Source organism: Pleurodeles waltl, chromosome 2_2 (genome assembly GCF_031143425.1).
Source record: "Pleurodeles waltl isolate 20211129_DDA chromosome 2_2, aPleWal1.hap1.20221129, whole genome shotgun sequence".
Lineage (NCBI taxonomy): Eukaryota > Metazoa > Chordata > Amphibia > Caudata > Salamandridae > Pleurodeles > Pleurodeles waltl.
Window position 1 is genome coordinate 154,710,758 of NC_090439.1, and position 15,595 is coordinate 154,726,352.

The window sequence follows — 15,595 nt, forward strand, 5'->3', positions numbered from 1 at the left end:
CTGGGCACCGTTTGGATCCATTGCATTCTGCTCTTTCATTTCTCGTATATCTTCAGTTCTGAGAGGATTTGGTACCATGTCGCTATAAAACAATTTTCATATTAAAATATGTAGTCATTCTTACACTATAGGTGTGGTTTCTTACAAGCAAGATAACGGGTAAACCAAGCACGCTCGGAAGGGTGCTACTTTTTGCGTTTAAGGCGTGTTTGAAGGCGTAGGCTTTCAGATCACGCTGTCTGTGGAAGTGACCTCCCGGCCCCGAAAGGGTGCCCGCCCCCCACCACGCACACCCGGTTTTATACACAAGTTTATCGTCCTTGCAAGCCTGCATCTGATTGTTTTTGAGTACCTCGATGTGCCGAGCTGTAGGGAAATATCAGAGAAACCCCTGAATTGGGCAGGGCGAAGTTGCTAATATCCATATAAACATATAGGGCCAGATGTACAAAGCAATGGTTGCAACATCCTGGTCATAATTTGTAACCGGTATTTTGCAAGCAGTGTGGTATTTTGCGACCCCACCTATGTAATAGCTTAGTTTGCAAAATAAAGAATCATAGGGGGTCGCAATTCAACCCCCTCAAGAATATAGGGCCAGATGTAGCAAAGGTTTTTACCCATTCTGTGTCTATGGAGAAAAGTGTTCGTACATATGGCCCATCATTAGGTAGGTCGCATATTGCGACCCTCTACGGTTCGCTGCTATCACGGCCTGCAGACCTCCGTGTCTGTGATTGATTTTAAATAAAGCATTTTTTTAAAATGTAGACCATTTTCCTTGAAGAAAAGCGCGATGTGTTTAAAAAGTTGCGGTAACATTTTTTAGGAGTAGATATTAAAAATGTTTTATTTGTCAAAGCTGTTTTTATTAAAAATAAGTGGAAGCTGTGGACATATTCTTGTTGGCAATGTTATTTGTATTTTATATCAAAAATAGTAATTAACCTCTAATTTTCGTGAACATATACTCTTGCTACAAACAGCAATGACAAAGTACATGAAGAGTTGCCAAGTGGGTTTTTAGAGGCCCAAGGTTATCAATAATCAGTATTATGGAATTCTGTCATTTCAGACTCCTCATATGGAAGGGTAAGATGAGGATGTCAGAAGGGCAAAGCAAGCGAGAGACCATTAAAAGGCAATTGAAAACTAAGGCCCAGCTTTGTAAATCTTTCATTCAGCTCAGCAAGCCAACTTGCTGCCCTGGATTGTGTGAAGAGAGCAGAAATGTGCCATATCTATGAAGATACAGTGCACTTCTGCTCTCTTATCAAGCTAGTGCGCTTCGGGCAGCATACTGCCAACGCCGGAACCCTAGAACCATGGTGCAAGCGTGCCTGCGTTACAGGTAGGATTATTTTTGTGCAGGAAGAGATACCCTCCTGCACAAAAATAATCCCTTGCTACGTTTGCTGCAGAATGCAGCACCAATGGAAACAGAAAATAGCAAGGAGAAATAATGGTATGTCTCCTTGTTACTCCTCTCTGGGGTAGGTGCACTATTTTGAAGCAAAGCGAGGTTTATTGCCAATAGTCACAAGGGAGCACACTGCCTCTCGTTCCAGCACAGCCTATGGTAAATTTGGGTTTGCATCAACATGCATGACACAAGGATGACATAATTGCATAGTAAATCTCGGCCTAAATGTGGGTGGTACAAATGACATTGGTTTGGTAGGTATTTTCAGTTGGTAGAACGTTATTGGATTTCTTTTTTTGTTGTTGAAAAATTACACAGAATAAAAAACTCCAAACTCGATGTAAGAGGGGTTTTAATATTCACTCATGCCATAATCTGAAGAGTTCACATTGTGAATTCATGTGACTCTTCACGATCTTTTTTTGCCAATGTGTTGCATTATCCAACATGTTCCATCCTGTAAAGTGATAGAAAAATACATGATGCTGGAAGAAATGTTTGGTGCCACCTAGAAATCTTCTATGTGTAAAAGAGTATTCACTCCAGAATAAACAAAATTAAGTTTAACAAGGATGGTTAGAGCTCACTTATGGTAGGCGTAGAAATCTGAAGGAAAGATTTTTGTTTTGTTGTGTGCTAACATATGTCTAAGTGGTATTGTCTGATCAATTAGGGATGGTGTAGGCATGTTTGGTGTGGTTGTAATGGTAGTGAGACATGCTGTTCACTGGTGTAGGTGGTTTTTAACTACCATTATAGAAATGCCACTTTTAGAAAGTGAGCATTTCTCTCTGCTTATGACTATGGTGTTTTGCAGCTTACCTCCAATAAACGTCTAGGTCAGAGTGACAGCTGGGCTCCGTGCATACTTTTCAGACAGCTTGTACACAGGGAGGGTGGAGGTGTCACAAGAGTGAATGGTCTTCCTGGGCTGGGAGAAGTACAGGCGGGGCACACCTTCATCTGTAAAGGCTGTGCCCTGGCATCACACAAATGGCTCATCTAACCCCCACTGATGTGTGGAGCCAGTGCTGGAGGAGAAAGGAGACAGCCCTGAAACCAGTTAGTGCTGGTTGGAACTCCTTTTCCCCCTTTTGTTGAGGCTGAGCAAAATGAGTATAAGTACAGGGGGTTGTCCTCCACATTGTTAGAGCACTTTTGGAACTGGGACTGATCCTCTGTCAGAGGGACTACTGGACTGTACAAAGGACTCATCTAGACTGCCCTTCTGTTTGCTGCCCTACTGCTTGGGGTCTGCTGGGTGGCCAAAAGGACTCATCAGGATAGCTTTTCTGCTTGTTGCCCTGCAGCTAGGCATTCCCTGAACTGGACCTCCCTGGCTCTGCTGGACTGCCAGGAGGAACTGCCACTTAAGCCCCCCTTGCTTGTGTGTGCTGGTCTGCCTGCCACAGTTGTGCCCCCTAAGTACTCTCCTGTGATGGGCTGTGTCAGAACAGGCTGTAGATCCTTGAGTCCCACCCAGCAGCCCCCTTAACAGTGCATGAAGAGCGCTCTGTGCTCCCCTGGTTCTGGAGAGAACTCTAGTGGCGTCAGAGCATGAGGAGCGCTCTGTTTTTTTTTTTCTTTTTGTAGCGCATGGAGAGCGCTTCTGACATTCATCTCTGCCGCCCTAGGCGTGAGGAAGTGGACCATGCCTCCATGGGTGAGGCTCCCCTGTTGCAGGAGGGGTCGTGAGGAGCCCCTTGTGAAGCATGGCGGAGTACTTTAGGAAGTACCCCTGGGGCACTGGAGACCACTGACCTCAGGAGATCCTCGCGCCGTGACCTGGGCCGACCAGACAGAGCTGCGGATTTGCAGCCACTTTGGTAAGGGCTGCCCGGTGCACTGCGAGGAGGGAAGAGAAGGCCCCGGAGAGCTCCTGGTGGGCTGCCTCAGGGAGGCACTGCTCTGAGAGAGGAAATAGAAGGAGTCGTGCAGCATGCACTTGGGCAGCTGGCCTGCTGTCTTTGTCTTCCCCTCCTCAGTGGGGAGACACCAGCGTCACCCCACACCTCAGGAGCGGAATGCGGGGGCAGTCAGGTCTCCCACTGGAACACCAAGTGGGCCCCCCACCATTATTTCCACATTTCTGCATGTTCTCCACTTGGAGTACAGGAGCTCCTAGAAGAGGACACGTGCCTCCAGGACTATCACAACTACTACAAGAGGAGCATGGGAACTTCTAGGGTGATGTGTTGAGTTTTGCTCACCCGATATCAGATACAGGAAGCGCTGATGAGCTGTGATTGTCATGTAAAAGGGGGATGTTTGCCTTACTAGAGTGACGGGCAGGAAACCTCAACAAAGGTCCCGATCACTTGGTAAGCCCCTCAGACCTCCCAAAGGTGCTGTAGGAAATTACTGTAAAATGCATACTAGGCGCCATGGTGTTCCTGCGGCCCAGTTTCGGTTAGATTATCATATTACACATTATCTATTGTGCACTGTGATTCACTGTGAGTAATATATCTTATTGAGCTCCAAAAATAAGGAACATAATTTGTAATTTTATAGGTCCCACTTTTAAATTAAACCCTAGCTCTATTTCTAACCAAAAAGAAGGTCATGTCAAAAAGGGTTAGCTTTGTGTGCACAAAAAGCAGGACTTTTCTAGCTATTTTCTGCACTTGATCAATTACATGGCTACAGGAAGAGTGTGAAGAAAGTTGCGAACCAGTTAGGGTAGCCAACCTTGAACAATAAGTTGCTTCCCCAATGTTTCTGTTTGTAACTCTTAGGATTTACCATTTTTTACCACCATTCGTTTTAAAGTGAGTATGCGTTCTGTTTCTTTCATAGTTTAGAAGCTGACATTTTCCACTTCCCATAAATCACTGATTATTAGCAAGCTACACCCTTATGTTGTCAGCAAAGGGCTACTTCCAGTAAGTTCACCAAAGTCAAAATGAATCTTTGTGACCCCTTATGATTTAACTGAAATCATACCATAAATAAGGTCCGTAGTTTTACATCCTTTGCTGTCCAGGCGGTGCAGCAGATGCGTTAACCGATGTAGTTATTCGCAAACTTTTAATAGAAGCTGAAGACGAGTCTAAAAGATCTTTTGGATAGGGCCACACTTTTAATATCAAATATATTGGGAAACAAGCACTTGCAGTGCAATAGGCCTCGCATTTTCTTGAGTGAGACCTATTGGCATTGTAAATTTATAACTGGACTTTTCTTGCCTGATAAATTGGTCAACCCTGCCTCGTAATGCCGTCTTTTCCTGACATATAATTTCAGTGGCCCAGCATTTAACTAAAGCACTTCCATTTACCTTCTTCCTCTATCTTAAAACATATACAATTATCATATAAACTTTTATCAGAAATAAACTTTTGGCATTATGGTGTAATGCTCAAAACATCATAACAAAACTATCATTTTCGACAGATTGTAGGGTGAAAGGAAAGAGGGAGTCCAGAGTAAAGATGGAGAGAACAAATGGCGTAGTAAAGGTGTAATTGGCCCTGGAGTAAGAAAGAAAAATGGTTGACTGGAATTTCAGTAATTAGAGGTCCATAGGTCTCTAGGTCCCAGTGCCACTGCACCTGTTGCTTCATTGATAACGAAGCCTTAGGAGAGAGAACGGATAGAGCACAAAAAGAGAGCGAAAGGAATACAACAAACAAAAGTAAGAAAGAGATGGGGTCGCAAAGAAATAAAAGAAAGAAGGGAAAGAAAGAAAGAACGAGAAAATGAAAACACAACTAAGAGAAGAACTAGAGCAAACATGTGAGACAAAAGAAAAGGGGAAGGAAGCTAGCGAATGAAAGATAAAGAGGAAAAAATAATGAAGAAGTGTGAAAAGAATGAGAAAAATTAACATTAGAGAAAAAAAGAGATGGTGAGAGAAAAAAGCAGCAAAAGAACCAGGGCATGTATATACTGACACATTTCCCACAGAATGGGAAAACCACTTTGACACTTCGGGCCCCACAAGTAACTTGTTGCTTCCACCTACAGATGGGTAAAAGAGGGAAATAAAGTAAAACGAGAATTGACAGAAAAAGATGAAAAAACACTAGAGAAAGGAAGGAAGAAAGATCTAAAAAAAAAAGTGAAAGGATGCATACCTAGGCAAAGGAAAGAGCAAATAAAAATGACAAAGAAAGAATGAAGGGAAGAGAAAACAATAGTGAAAGAATGATCACCTGATGAAGAAAAAAGAGAAGCACGAAACAAAGAAAGAAATAACCAAGTTTTTGCAAGTTTGAAAAAGGAGGTAGGAAGAGGGAAATAAAAAAGGGAGAGGAGTAGAAATGAACATTTGAAACAAAGACCAAAACTGTTAATGTGTGGATTTTAAGAGCTGGAAAGAGAGAACTGGGGGAGAAAGAAAACATTCAGAGTAAGCGCAGTAAAGGAAAGAACGGAGATAGATAGGTGAAACAGACACTTCCAAATAAAGATGGCAGCTAAGAATAGATTTAATTGGCTCCCCCACATCCTCAAACAAAAGTCAGACTGTGGAACACCAAGGGGCACAGCAGAACAACAAGAGGTGCATTAGCAGAGTTGTATGTTGTAAGGAAATGCCTCCTTGGCATGGTTGCCCCCTGACTTTTTGCCTTTGCTGATGCTATGTTTACAATTGAAAGTGTGCTGAGGCCTGCTAACCAGGCCCCAGCACCAGTGTTCTTTCCCTAACCTGTACTTTTGTATCCACAATTGGCAGACCCCGGCATCCAGATAAGTCCCTTGTAACTGGTACTTCTAGTACCAAGGGCCCTGATGCCAAGGAAGGTCTCTAAGGGCTGCAGCATGTCTTATGCCACCCTGGAGACCTCTCACTCAGCACAGACACACTGCTTGCCAGCTTGTGTGTGCTAGTGAGGACAAAACGAGTAAGTCGACATGGCACTCCCCTCAGGGTGCCATGCCAGCCTCTCACTGCCTATGCAGTATAGGTAAGACACCCCTCTAGCAGGCCTTACAGCCCTAAGGCAGGGTGCACTATACCATAGGTGAGGGTACCAGTGCATGAGCATGGTACCCCTACAGTGTCTAAACAAAACCTTAGACATTGTAAGTGCAGGGTAGCCATAAGAGTATATGGTCTGGGAGTCTGTCAAACACGAACTCCACAGCACCATAATGGCTACACTGAAAACTGGGAAGTTTGGTATCAAACTTCTCAGCACAATAAATGCACACTGATGCCAGTGTACATTTTATTGTAAAATACACCACAGAGGGCACCTTAGAGGTGCCCCCTGAAACTTAACCGACTGTCTGTGTAGGCTGACTAGTTCCAGCAGCCTGCCACACTAGAGACATGTTGCTGGCCCCATGGGGAGAGTGCCTTTGTCACTCTGAGGCCAGTAACAAAGCCTGCACTGGGTGGAGATGCTAACACCTCCCCCAGGCAGGAGCTGTGACACCTGGCGGTGAGCCTCAAAGGCTCACCCCTTTGTCACAGCCCAGCAGGGCACTCCAGCTTAGTGGAGTTGCCCGCCCCCTCCGGCCACGGCCCCCACTTTTGGCGGCAAGGCTGGAGGGAACAAAGAAAGCAACAAGGAGGAGTCACTGGCCAGTCAGGACAGCCCCTAAGGTGTCCTGAGCTGAAGTGACTCTAACTTTTAGAAATCCTCCATCTTGCAGATGGAGGATTCCCCCAATAGGGTTAGGATTGTGACCCCCTCCCCTTGGGAGGAGGCACAAAGAGGGTGTACCCACCCTCAGGGCTAATAGCCATTGGCTACTAACCCCCCAGACCTAAACACGCCCTTAAATTTAGTATTTAAGGGCTACCCTGAACCCTAGAAAATTAGATTCCTGCAACAACAAGAAGAAGGACTGCCCAGCTGAAAACCCCTGCAGAGGAAGACCAGAAGACAACAACTGCCTTGGCTCCAGAAACTCACCGGCCTGTCTCCTGCCTTCCAAAGAACTCTGCTCCAGCGATGCCTTCCAAAGGGACCAGCGACCTCTGAATCCTCTGAGGACTGCCCTGCTTCGACGACGACAAGAAACTCCAGAGGACAGCGGACCTGCTCCAAAAAGACTGCAACTTTGTTTCAAGAAGCAGCTTTAAAGAACCCTGCAACTCCCCGCAAGAAGCGTGAGACTTGCAACACTGCACCCGGCGACCCCGACTCGGCTGGTGGAGAACCAACACCTCAGGGAGGACCCCCGGACTACTCTACGACTGTGAGTACCAAAACCTGTCCCCCCTGACCCCCCACAGCGCCGCCTGCAGAGGGAATCCCGAGGCTTCCCCTGACCGCGACTCTCTGAAACCTAAGTCCCGACGCCTGGAAAAGACCCTGCACCCGCAGCCCCCAGGACCTGAAGGACCGGACTTTCACTGGAGAAGTGACCCCCAGGAGTCCCTCTCCCTTGCCCAAGTGGAGGTTTCCCCGAGGAAGCCCCCCCTTGCCTGCCTGCAGCGCTGAAGAGATCCCTTGATCTCTCATAGACTAACATTGAAAACCCGACGCTTGTTTCTACACTGCACCCGGCCGCCCCCGCGCTGCTGAGGGTGAAATTTCTGTGTGGGCTTGTGTCCCCCCCGGTGCCCTACAAAACCCCCCTGGTCTGCCCTCCGAAGACGCGGGTACTTACCTGCAAGCAGACCGGAACCGGAGCACCCCCTTCTCTCCATTCTAGCCTATGCGTTTTGGGCACCACTTTGAACTCTGCACCTGACCGGCCCTGAGCTGCTGGTGTGGTGACTTTGGGGTGGCTCTGAACCCCCAACGGTGGGCTACCTTGGACCAAGAACTGAACCCTGTAAGTGTCTTACTTACCTGGTAAAACTAACAAAAACTTACCTCCCCCAGGAACTGTGAAAATTGCACTGTGTCCACTTTTAAAGTAGCTATTTGTCAATAACTTGAAAAGTATACATGCAATTGAAATGGTTCAAAGTTCCTAAATGTACTTACCTGCAATACCTTTCAAACAAGATATTACATGTTAAATTTGAACCTGTGGTTCTTAAAATAAACTAAGAAAAGATATTTTTCTATAACAAAACCTATTGGCTGGATTTGTCTCTGAGTGTGTGTACCTCATTTATTGTCTATGTGTATGTACAACAAATGCTTAACACTACTCCTTGGATAAGCCTACTGCTCGACCACACTACCACAAAATAGAGCATTAGTATTATCTATTTTTACCACTATTTTACCTCTAAGGGGAACCCTTGGACTCTGTGCATGCTATTCCTTACTTTGAAATAGCACATACAGAGCCAACTTCCTACATTGGTGGCAGCGGTGGGATTCGAACCCACGCCTCCAAAGAGACTGGAGTCTGGAAAAATGGCCCAGCCTACCAAGAGAAAAGGAAAGTCAGTTGGGAAACCAACTGCAACACAGTCAGAAAAAGGGAACCTCTCTTCTCAGGAAGAAGTTCTGCCCTCTGAGGGAACTGAACCTTTGGAGCTTGAACCTTATCAGGTTGAGCTCTTAGGCCCAGGGGGACCCTCAAGGGAGGAGCTGTGTAAGGGACAAGAAACCTGTCCCTCTCTTGAAGGCCTTAGGCAGCAAGCTGCTGAAGAGTCCAAGGGCAAGAAAAATGGAACACATAGGGTCTATTGGGAAGATGGACTCCTGTACACTGAGGCCAGAGACCCCAAACCTGGTACCACTAGGAGAGTGGTAGTGCCTCAGTCGTTCAGAGAGTTTATTCTGACCTTAGCCCATGATATTCCCCTTGCTGGGCATTTGGGACAAACCAAGACGTGGGAGAGGTTAGTCAACCACTTCTACTGGCCCAATATGTCCCAGAAGGTTAAGGAGTTTTGCCTCTCCTGCCCCACCTGTCAATCCAGTGGTAAGACAGGTGGGCACCCAAAGGCCCCCCTCATTCCACTTCCAGTGGTGGGGGTCCCCTTTGAAAGAGTGGGTGTGGACATAGTTGGTCCACTGGAACCTCCCACAGCCTCAGGAAATATGTACATCCTAGTAGTAGTGGATCATGCTACTAGGTATCCTGAAGCTATTCCCCTTAGGTCGACTACTGCCCCTGCAGTAGCCAAGGCCCTCATTGGTATCTTTACCAGAGTGGGTTTCCCTAAGGAGGTGGTGTCTGACAGAGGTACCAACTTCATGTCAGCATACCTAAAACACATGTGGAATGAGTGTGGAGTGACTTACAAATTCACTACACCATACCATCCACAAACTAATGGCTTAGTTGAGAGATTCAACAAGACATTAAAAGGCATGATCATGGGGCTCCCAGAAAAACTCAAAAGGAGATGGGATGTCCTCTTGCCATGTCTGCTTTTCGCTTACAGAGAGGTGCCACAGAAGGGAGTAGGATTCTCACCCTTTGAACTTCTGTTTGGCCACCCTGTAAGGGGACCACTTGCTCTTGTTAAAGAAGGCTGGGAGAGACCTCTTCATGAGCCTAAACAAGACATAGTGGACTATGTACTTGGCCTTCGCTCTAGAATGGCATAGTACATGGAAAAGGCAACCAAAAACCTTGAGGCCAGCCAACAGCTCCAGAAGTTTTGGTATGACCAAAAGGCTGCACTGGTTGAGTTCCAACCAGGGCAGAAAGTCTGGGTTCTGGAGCCTGTGGCTCCCAGGGCACTCCAGGACAAATGGAGTGGCCCTTACCCAGTGCTAGAAAGGAAGAGTCAGGTCACCTACCTGGTGGACCTGGGCACAAGCAGGAGCCCCAAGAGGGTGATCCATGTGAACCGCCTTAAGCTCTTCCATGACAGGGCTGATGTGAATCTGTTGATGGTAACAGATGAGGATCAGGAGGCAGAGAGTGAACCTCTCCCTGATCTTCTGTCATCAGACCCAAAAGATGGCTCAGTAGATGGAGTGATCTACTCAGACACCCTCTCTGGCCAACAGCAAGCTGATTGTAGGAGAGTCCTACAACAGTTTCCTGAACTCTTCTCCTTAACCCCTGGTCAGACACACCTGTGTACCCATGATGTGGACACAGGAGACAGCATGCCTGTCAAGAACAAAATCTTTAGACAGTCTGACCATGTTAAGGAAAGCATTAAGGTGGAAGTCCACAAGATGCTGGAATTGGGAGTAATTGAGCGCTCTGACAGCCCCTGGGCTAGCCCAGTGGTCTTAGTCCCCAAACCTCACACCAAAGATGGAAAGAAAGAGATGAGGTTTTGTGTGGACTACAGAGGGCTCAATTCTGTCACCAAGACAGATGCTCATCCAATTCCTAGAGCTGATGAGCTCATAGATAAATTAGGTGCTGCCAAATTCTTAAGTACCTTTGACTTGACAGCAGGGTACTGGCAAATACAAATGGCACCTGGAGCAAAAGAGAAAACAGCATTCTCCACACCTGATGGGCATTATCAGTTTACTGTTATGCCCTTTGGTTTAAAGAATGCCCCTGCCACCTTCCAAAGGTTGGTGAATCAAGTCCTTGCTGGCTTGGAGTCCTTTAGCACAGCTTATCTTGATGATATTGCTGTCTTTAGCTCCACCTGGCAGGATCACCTGGTCCACCTGAAGAAGGTTTTGAAGGCTCTGCAATCTGCAGGCCTCTCTATCAAGGCATCCAAATGCCAGATAGGGCAGGGAACTGTGGTTTACTTGGGCCACCTTGTAGGTGGAGGCCAAGTTCAGCCACTCCAACCCAAGATCCAGACTATTCTGGACTGGGTAGCTCCAAAAACCCAGACTCAAGTCAGGGCATTCCTTGGCTTGACTGGGTATTACAGGAGGTTTGTGAAGGGATATGGATCCATTGTGACAGCCCTCACTGAACTCACCTCCAAGAAAATGCCCAAGAAAGTGAACTGGACTGTGGAATGCCAACAGGCCTTTGACACCCTGAAACAAGCAATGTGCTCAGCACCAGTTCTAAAAGCTCCAGATTATTCTAAGCAGTTCATTGTGCAGACAGATGCCTCTGAACATGGGATAGGGGCAGTTTTGTCCCAAACAAATGATGATGGCCTTGACCAGCCTGTTGCTTTCATTAGCAGGAGGTTACTCCCCAGGGAGCAGCGTTGGAGTGCCATTGAGAGGGAGGCCTTTGCTGTGGTTTGGTCCCTGAAGAAGCTGAGACCATACCTCTTTGGGACTCACTTCCTAGTTCAAACTGACCACAGACCTCTCAAATGGCTGATGCAAATGAAAGGTGAAAATCCTAAACTGTTGAGGTGGTCCATCTCCCTACAGGGAATGGACTTTATAGTGGAACACAGACCTGGGACTGCCCATGCCAATGCAGATGGCCTTTCCAGGTTCTTCCACTTAGAAAATGAAGACTCTCTTGGGAAAGGTTAGTCTCATCCTCTTTCGTTTGGGGGGGGGTTGTGTAAGGAAATGCCTCCTTGGCATGGTTGCCCCCTGACTTTTTGCCTTTGCTGATGCTATGTTTACAATTGAAAGTGTGCTGAGGCCTGCTAACCAGGCCCCAGCACCAGTGTTCTTTCCCTAACCTGTACTTTTGTATCCACAATTGGCAGACCCTGGCATCCAGATAAGTCCCTTGTAACTGGTACTTCTAGTACCAAGGGCCCTGATGCCAAGGAAGGTCTCTAAGGGCTGCAGCATGTCTTATGCCACCCTGGAGACCTCTCACTCAGCACAGACACACTGCTTGCCAGCTTGTGTGTGCTAGTGAGGACAAAACGAGTAAGTCGACATGGCACTCCCCTCAGGGTGCCATGCCAGCCTCTCACTGCCTATGCAGTATAGGTAAGACACCCCTCTAGCAGGCCTTACAGCCCTAAGGCAGGGTGCACTATACCATAGGTGAGGGTACCAGTGCATGAGCATGGTACCCCTACAGTGTCTAAACAAAACCTTAGACATTGTAAGTGCAGGGTAGCCATAAGAGTATATGGTCTGGGAGTCTGTCAAACACGAACTCCACAGCACCATAATGGCTACACTGAAAACTGGGAAGTTTGGTATCAAACTTCTCAGCACAATAAATGCACACTGATGCCAGTGTACATTTTATTGTAAAATACACCACAGAGGGCACCTTAGAGGTGCCCCCTGAAACTTAACCGACTGTCTGTGTAGGCTGACTAGTTCCAGCAGCCTGCCACACTAGAGACATGTTGCTGGCCCCATGGGGAGAGTGCCTTTGTCACTCTGAGGCCAGTAACAAAGCCTGCACTGGGTGGAGATGCTAACACCTCCCCGAGGCAGGAGCTGTGACACCTGTTGGTGAGCCTCAAAGGCTCACCCCTTTGTCACAGCCCAGCAGGGCACTCCAGCTTAGTGGAGTTGCCCGCCCCCTCCGGCCACGGCCCCCACTTTTGGCGGCAAGGCTGGAGGGAACAAAGAAAGCAACAAGGAGGAGTCACTGGCCAGTCAGGACAGCCCCTAAGGTGTCCTGAGCTGAAGTGACTCTAACTTTTAGAAATCCTCCATCTTGCAGATGGAGTATTCCCCCAATAGGGTTAGGATTGTGACCCCCTCCCCTTGGGAGGAGGCACAAAGAGGGTGTACCCACCCTCAGGGCTAGTAGCCATTGGCTACTAACCCCCCAGACCTAAACACGCCCTTAAATTTAGTATTTAAGGGCTACCCTGAACCCTAGAAAATTAGATTCCTGCAACAACAAGAAGAAGGACTGCCCAGCTGAAAACCCCTGCAGAGGAAGACCAGAAGACAACAACTGCCTTGGCTCCAGAAACTCACCGGCCTGTCTCCTGCCTTCCAAAGAACTCTGCTCCAGCGATGCCTTCCAAAGGGACCAGCGACCTTTGAATCCTCTGAGGACTGCCCTGCTTCGACGACGACAAGAAACTCCCGAGGACAGCGGACCTGCTCCAAAAAGACTGCAACTTTGTTTCAAGAAGCAGCTTTAAAGAACCCTGCAACTCCCCGCAAGAAGCGTGAGACTTGCAACACTGCACCCGGCGACCCCGACTCGGCTGGTGGAGAACCAACACCTCAGGGAGGACCCCCGGACTACTCTACGACTGTGAGTACCAAAACCTGTCCCCCCTGACCCCCCACAGCGCCGCCTGCAGAGGGAATCCCGAGGCTTCCCCTGACCGCGACTCTCTGAAACCTAAGTCCCGACGCCTGGAAAAGACCCTGCACCCGCAGCCCCCAGGACCTGAAGGACCGGACTTTCACTGGAGAAGTGACCCCCAGGAGTCCCTCTCCCTTGCCCAAGTGGAGGTTTCCCCGAGGAAGCCCCCCCTTGCCTGCCTGCAGCGCTGAAGAGATCCCTTGATCTCTCATAGACTAACATTGAAAACCCGACGCTTGTTTCTACACTGCACCCGGCCGCCCCCGCGCTGCTGAGGGTGAAATTTCTGTGTGGGCTTGTGTCCCCCCCGGTGCCCTACAAAACCCCCCTGGTCTGCCCTCCGAAGACGCGGGTACTTACCTGCAAGCAGACCGGAACCGGAGCACCCCCTTCTCTCCATTCTAGCCTATGCGTTTTGGGCACCACTTTGAACTCTGCACCTGACCGGCCCTGAGCTGCTGGTGTGGTGACTTTGGGGTGGCTCTGAACCCCCAACGGTGGGCTACCTTGGACCAAGAACTGAACCCTGTAAGTGTCTTACTTACCTGGTAAAACTAACAAAAACTTACCTCCCCCAGGAACTGTGAAAATTGCACTGTGTCCACTTTTAAAGTAGCTATTTGTCAATAACTTGAAAAGTATACATGCAATTGAAATGGTTCAAAGTTCCTAAATGTACTTACCTGCAATACCTTTCAAACAAGATATTACATGTTAAATTTGAACCTGTGGTTCTTAAAATAAACTAAGAAAAGATATTTTTCTATAACAAAACCTATTGGCTGGATTTGTCTCTGAGTGTGTGTACCTCATTTATTGTCTATGTGTATGTACAACAAATGCTTAACACTACTCCTTGGATAAGCCTACTGCTCGACCACACTACCACAAAATAGAGCATTAGTATTATCTATTTTTACCACTATTTTACCTCTAAGGGGAACCCTTGGACTCTGTGCATGCTATTCCTTACTTTGAAATAGCACATACAGAGCCAACTTCCTACATATGTGAACCCCAATACAGCAATATTGGGGTGCTTCAGATCAGGATTGAGTGTATAGACCGAGCTGTGTCCTTGCCCAGTGCTGGAGTGACAGAAAGGCAGCGAGTGGGGAATGAGAAACGGAGCACCGTGTAATTCCTGGTATTGGAATAATGGGGTGCTGCAGGTTAGGGTTGAGGTGCACCGACAGAGTTGCATGTGGGCTGCAGTACTGGAATAGTAATGGGCTCACAAGGTCAGAAGTGAGGTATGTTAATGGAGCTATGCGTGGAACATAGACCCATATTTATACTTTTTGACCCAAACCATGTGATGGAGGCCTACGAAAAGTGACGGATTGGGCCCAATGCATCAGTCTGTAAATATGGGCAATGTGGAACTGAAAAAGCACCACTGGTGCATAAAAAATGATGCAATGGTGGCCCAACCTCCTTGAATATGAGGTCCCCAGTTTTTTAAGCCAACAATTAATTTATTTGATCTATCTCCTGCTTAAATCCCCTTTAGTTCAATATATGTCAATAGATAAAATGATTTTCCAAGATTTTTTTCAAATATTCCTCTTTCAAGTGCTAAATGTTGGCATGTATGCAAGTACAAACCCCCATTTTAAAGGCTGCTGAACTCAGAGGGTAAAACCTTTGAACTATGGAAGAGGTGTATTTTTGTACATTACACTGTTAAATGTGGAGAACCACAGAATTTGCCAGACCACCATGTGTAAAAACAAAAACTCAGTAGTTACTGTGATCTAAAATTAAGATGGACAAAAACTGCAGGCAGGGAAAACTACAGAAAAGAGTAGGACAAAATAAAAAATAAGGGAAAGATAATTCAATTAGAGCAACTAAATTTATATCTAACGAAAGTAAGAAAGTAAAGTATAGATTGAACAACAAGGTTTTCAATATGCAGGGATTATTGAATAAACAATTAATGCATTGATTACAAGGTGGGCTAAAGGATGAGGTGTTAATCACACCTGCTAAATACTCATACTACATGGGATTTTAATTACTGAGTGTAGCAAAAGTCTCATTTCTGAGTTTTCTTTTGGAAAAATAGGAATCACAAGTAGAAAGGTGATTTCTTTATCAAATTGTGCATGTATCCGAATCCATCCCAAATTTCCTTTATTGAATTTTTTGCAGGTGTGACCTGCTAAAATTTGCAAGGAGAAATGTGTGTTTATGCGCAGAGAGGGTGCAGTAATT

The 15,595-nt window shown here is 46.9% G+C and overlaps 1 protein-coding gene across 19 annotated transcripts in view; it reads left to right on the plus strand.

Annotated features, from left to right (window-relative positions):
* Positions 1–15,595, plus strand: part of LOC138280823 (poly(rC)-binding protein 3-like) — a 2,739,176-nt gene that overhangs the window by 2,395,263 nt on the left and 328,318 nt on the right. The gene's annotated exons all lie outside the window — the stretch shown is intronic.